Source organism: Bombina bombina, chromosome 1, assembly GCF_027579735.1.
Source record: "Bombina bombina isolate aBomBom1 chromosome 1, aBomBom1.pri, whole genome shotgun sequence".
Taxonomy (NCBI): Eukaryota; Metazoa; Chordata; class Amphibia; order Anura; family Bombinatoridae; genus Bombina; species Bombina bombina.
The window spans coordinates 1,102,957,443-1,102,963,442 of NC_069499.1; the positions used below are offsets into that span (position 1 = coordinate 1,102,957,443).

The 6,000-nt window shown below is 30.9% G+C and overlaps 1 protein-coding gene across 1 annotated transcript in view; it reads right to left on the bottom strand.

Annotated features, from left to right (window-relative positions):
• The window catches only part of MYH7B (myosin heavy chain 7B), a 66,556-nt gene extending 61,424 nt beyond the window's left edge, over positions 1-5,132 (bottom strand). Inside the window, exon 1 of the mRNA XM_053696909.1 lies at positions 5,114-5,132. The gene's annotated coding sequence lies outside the window, so the exon portion shown is untranslated. The remainder of the gene's footprint in view (positions 1-5,113) is intronic.
• Between the last annotated feature and the right edge of the window lie 868 nt (positions 5,133-6,000).

Sequence of the window (6,000 nt, forward strand, 5' to 3'; positions counted from 1 at the left end):
GACAATTGTCAGCTGGAAAAAAATCTAATTATACTCGATTAAAATGATCCTGTCATTGGCACCAGGGCCCGACTCAAATAAAATGTTTTAATTATTGTAGAACAGGCTCTAGATACAATTTAAGGAGATTTGTCTTGCTAATTTATGATTGTACATGCATGAATACAGTGCATATACAGTAAACTATGACTACACATCTGTGCCATATCTTCCTGTAGAACCATTCTTATAACTCAGAAAAAAACCATAACTATTATTTTACTAGATATGACGGGGAAGTTTTGTTTAATTATAGACAGGGTGTATTATAAACCCTTAATGAGGTCAACAGCCCATTTTCCCTGTATTTTGATACAAACGGGTCTCCTGTCCTCTACATGCACAAGCAGAGTGTATGACTGGCAATTAAACAGGCACAGCAAGTGTAAGAGCTGTTGACAGGTTTACCCTGTGGTGAATGCAAGGTGAGTGGCTGTCACATCACTGTCATTAACCATGCAAGTGCATTTACACTGCCTACACATGTATGCCTGATTGACTGGCAGCCATACACGCTTACAATTCACAGTCTTGCCATGACAGTATTTATTTTAAAATACAGGAGAAGGGGTTAATATTTTCATTTGTGTATTTTTACATGTCTTTTATTAGGGAAATATAAAAATCTGCTTTATGTCCCACTAAAAATGTTTTTTATATGCCTGATGTCAAATTCAGAAGTAACATTTTCAAATTCTAATTCTTGTGTTGAGTGATTTTATATATACTGTATATATATATATATTTAAACGTGTTGTCCAAAGTCCAGTGAGCGCTTCTGGTGAATAGTATGTGCTTTAAAGTTATAGTACCCTGGCCTCTGCTGTTTGTTGGTGAGAATGCACCTTCTCTCTGGATATATATATATACACAAAAGTATTACAAATTATATAAAACTCCCTTTAAAGGGACATGAAACCCTAATTTTTTCTTTCATGGTTTAGAAAGAGCATGCAATTTTAAACAACTTTCTAATTTACTTCTATTATCTAATGTGTTTTATTTTCTTGATATGCTTTGCTGAAAAGCATATCTAGATAGGCTCAGTAGCTGCTGATTGGTTGCTGCACAAAGATGCCTCATGTGATTGGCTCATCCATGTGCATTGCTATTCCTTCAACAAAGGATATCTAAAAAATTAAGTGAAATATATCATAGAAATAAAATTGGAATGTTGTTTAAAATTGTACTCTCTATATGAATCATGACAGAATTTTTTGGGGTTTAGTGGGGTTTAGTGCCCCTTTAAGTTATATGTATAAACTGTATTGTTACATGTAAATATTGTCTAAATGGCATAAGATATATATATATATATATATATATATATATATATATATATATATATATATATATATATATACATACAGTATAAAGCAAACCTCTACTTTATACATGTACCTGATTATTCAACACAAAGGGCCTGATGATGGACATGGAGAGGAAGTAAAGCATGAAGTTAATTCCTAAATTCTTGGGCCTGGTGATCTAAAGCTCTGCGCTCTGGTGAGATTATCTAAAATGTCTGGTCAGTAATGTAAGGTCCTTTAAATAAATGTATAAAGGCTAATGTTAGCTTGATAGCTTACAATATAATGCTCAAAGAAAGCCCTTAAAGATAATGTGCGATTATATATATGAGACACTATTATTTTATTATTATATGTTCAGAAGCATATACAATATGTATTATTTCTAGATTTAAACAATATTTAAACAAACAATTGTTGCACTATAATACACCATTTTATACAGTACAATACATATACAGGCTATTATACAAATCACCTTTATGCATTGATTATCTTAATACATAAATGTACAATCATAGGAAATGTAATAATAGCAATATTATTGCACTGGCTCCAATATGGCTTTTTTTAAAGATACATTTTACAGCCTCAAGGCAAATCAATGTACCACTGCAGTTTGGTTATAAATCTCTGCGATAGGCCTCAATAGGCGACAAAAAAAAAAGTATATGTGCTTTTAAACAAGTTTATTGTACGTTTAAACATAACATCAGCATATGTAAAGTTTTAGCACTATTATTAGGTAAGAATGTCCCTTTTTGGGTGAAAGGTCTAAAAAATAAATTAAAAAGACAAAAAAGTAATGTGACAAAGCAGGTCAGTATTGGGATCCCTAATAAACTTTATTTCTGTATAGTTACAGACAAATATAATTCAGATACGTCTAAAATAAACCTAAAGTGATACTAATAATATCCACAACAATTAAAGAAAAAAAATCGTTCCCGTTAGCAGTGATTTATCTTGATTTATATACACAGATATCTGTAGGCAGCATAGTTCAATGATGTACTTGTCCTATTATACTGATCTAGACAGAAATACGTATTGGATGTTTCTAATGTTTAACTCCTACTTTTGCTTGAAGATGTATTTTGCTAACATGAAACATTTCTCCTTATGCTAACAAATATAATATTCTATTTAGAGGGACAATTTGGGACCCCAGGACCTTAGGTTGGAAAATCAAAAACTTTAAGTGCAGTTTGGAAGTTAAAAAGGGACAGTAAAGTCAAAATTAAAGTTTCATGACTTCATGAATAAATTATCACTTGTGCTTTGTTCTTTTGCTATCCTTTGTTGAAGAGTAAATCTAGCTAGGCTGATAGGCTCTCGGGAGTGTGCACGTGTCTAGCAGCAGGGTTGGCAACATTGTTGATAGCAATAGTATGCATAGTTGCAGATAGCTAAAGACTCACGCAAACTCCTGAACTCACCTATAATTACTCTTTAAGAAAGGATACCAAGAGAACAATGCACAATTGATAATAGAAGAAGTAAATTGGAACTCATGATATATGAAAGCCATGTGTCTCTTTAACCACCAGCAATACTATCTAAAGTTAATAGGTCAATCGGAAACTAATGATCAAACTTCAACAGAAATACTTTCACGTGCCTATTACTTCCAATACATGTGAGTAACTGCTACTTAAATTAGGAAAAAAATAACATAGTTATGTGTACAGTTTAACAAGAGAATCTGCTTCAACACACAAAAAGCCTACAAGAAAACTGGCATTTCACAGATTTTCAAGGGATTTTCACTGACTTTCGGGTAATTACAATTCATGCAATCAATGAAAAAGTAAATCAGGACAGCTGAGATAATAAGAATGAGAACTATTTAACCATTAATATAAATGCATGATGTGTGCAATGAACAGTTTCATATCATGCTGAGTAATATTATAATAAACTTTTCATGTTTAAACTTTATCACAATTCCAAATTAACATTCTGATGATCATATTGTAGTTGTACACCAAATTCACAACTTACTAGTGAGCTACAGCTTATTACTAATAAACCAGGAAAAAAGTGTTTATTAGAATGTGAAGACAAAAAACTTTATAAAAACATCTACATGTGAACAGGTAAGATATGGTGTTTGCAATAGGCCAAAATTGATTTTCAAGAGGTTAATGCGTTGAATTGAAAACCCAAAACTGCTTAGAAAAGCTTCTAAAAAAAGTGTTTTCTAATAGACTGGAATGTTGAAGTTTCTCAAACCAAATTATTGGTGAAATTAACTTGGTGCAAAAAGCCACTGGAAAACAAGAAAATAACTGTGTTTTCTAATGTGTTTGAAAAATGAAAAAAAAAAACAATTTGCAAGTTCATGGCGCTCCCTATGGAGAATAATGTGCATTGTTAGGTAATAAAGACATAAAAGGATTGTAGCAGCGATACCATAGTTTAGTCAATTTATGTTTAGAACGACCAAACAAATGTAAGAATATAAAATGCATGACAATTATTTACTTATAAAAAAATTAAGATGAGAACCATATTGTGAGCAATAGTATCAAAGTGCCTTGGATATTTAATGTAGAGGGAGCTGCATTTTTATGCTATTGAAATTTCTATATATTTTATCATGGTTGAAAAATAAAGACTTTTCTCCTTTTTTGAAACACCATCTTTGCTGTAAAACTAAATATGGTTTAAAGGAATAATGATCGCAAACATTTCCTCAATAACAGTTTGTATTAAAGACACCAGAACAAGAGACATTATAGTGATTATATATAGATATACAAAGAGGTTTAGCCAGGACTTATAACAATAGGAGACATTATAGTGATTATATATAGATATACAAAGAGGTTTAGCCAGGACTTATAACAATAGGAGACATTATAGTGATTATATATAGATATACAAAGAGGTTTAGCCAGGACTTATAACAATATAAGACATTATAGTGATTATATATAGATATACAAAGGGGTTTAGCAAGGACTTATAACAATAGGAGACATTATAGATGATATATAGATATACAAAGGGGTTTAGCAAGGACTCATAACAATAGGAGACATTATAGATAATATATAGATATACAAAGGGGTTTAGCAAGGACTCATAACAATAGGAGACATTATAAATACTATATAGATATACAAAGGGGTTTAGCAAGGACTCATAACAATAGGAGACATTATAGATAATATATAGATATACAAAGGGGTTTAGCAAGGACTCACATTATATGGCAAGAATGCAGGGACAACATAAAGCAAACTAGAGTACATGTTACAGATAAAATAAATTATTTTATATATGTTATATGTTGCATAGGTAGTAGCTGTAGAGACTGTAGAATGAATTAGAGCAATTTCATTTTAAATAAATGGTTAATGAGTTACATTAAATATTGCTAATTTGCATAAGCAATATTTACATATTTTATACATTAATGTTTTCATGTTACAAAAATGAGAATGACAGATTACAGTATTTTAACGACTATATTTATATTTGTAACAAAAAATCACAATTAAAATGTAAAATAAACAACAAAAATGTAAACCATAAAATATAGATTTTGCAACTGATAAGCAGGTATGTTCAGTAATGACTGAGGACAATTGCTAGTTATAATGACAAACATACAATAGTGGTAAAGTTATCAGGACTTGCTGGTGGTTATGGGTGTCAATATAGTATTACAGTCTTATCTATTAGACAATGTGAATGCTGGTTACAGACACTGCTGGGTTAGTTCTTTACAAACAGACAAACACACTGCTACCAACCTTGGCTAGAGGACCGAGAGGCTACGAGTGGAATACACAGAAGCCCCTTTTTATTGTGTAGCTGAAGGTCATGACAGAGGGCAGATATGTCAGAAATTCCCATGTGTCAGTTCCATACAGCTTCATTGGCCCTGCGGCTCAGACCGACACAAAAGGCAAACTCCCAACCTTATCGCTTTCCACTGAGGTTATTTTTATTTCACAAATTGTCAGGAGGAAAGTTTACAGCAGGCACAAGATTCAAAGACCCAGTGCAGTGTCATATTGTACAGGAAGCTGTCTACTAGACAATATACAACTGTACAGTACAGCATAATGTTATATATTTATATAATACCTACTGTACAAAAGGGATGTAATATACCATATGTATGTGTAAAATACCTTAAGGTAGAGAAAGGCTGTTTAAAATGGTGTATATATACTGAAAATACTCTTGTGTGAAGAAAGAAGTTTAATATTAATTTACACTACTTTTTATACACAGATTTATTTATTTAATATATATATATATATATATATATATATATATATATATATATATATATATATATACATACATACAAACATACAAATAAGACTTCATAGAAATCATTCTAAAATACTTATTCTGGATTATATTTTTTAATTTATTCTGTATACATCCCTATATATTATCATTCCTTGGCTGATAAACAATTGTATGGTTTGTTCCTTAGCACCTTAGTATTCTAGTTGGCTCATAATTTTTTATGCATTTATCAACTCCTGATATAATACATAATATGAAGATGTTTTACATAAATATATGTGCACTATGTACTAAGTCCGTTTTAACATTTTTACATATTATATGACCATACTCACAAGGACTCATGTTTATCAAAGTAAAAACTGAATTTAAAATG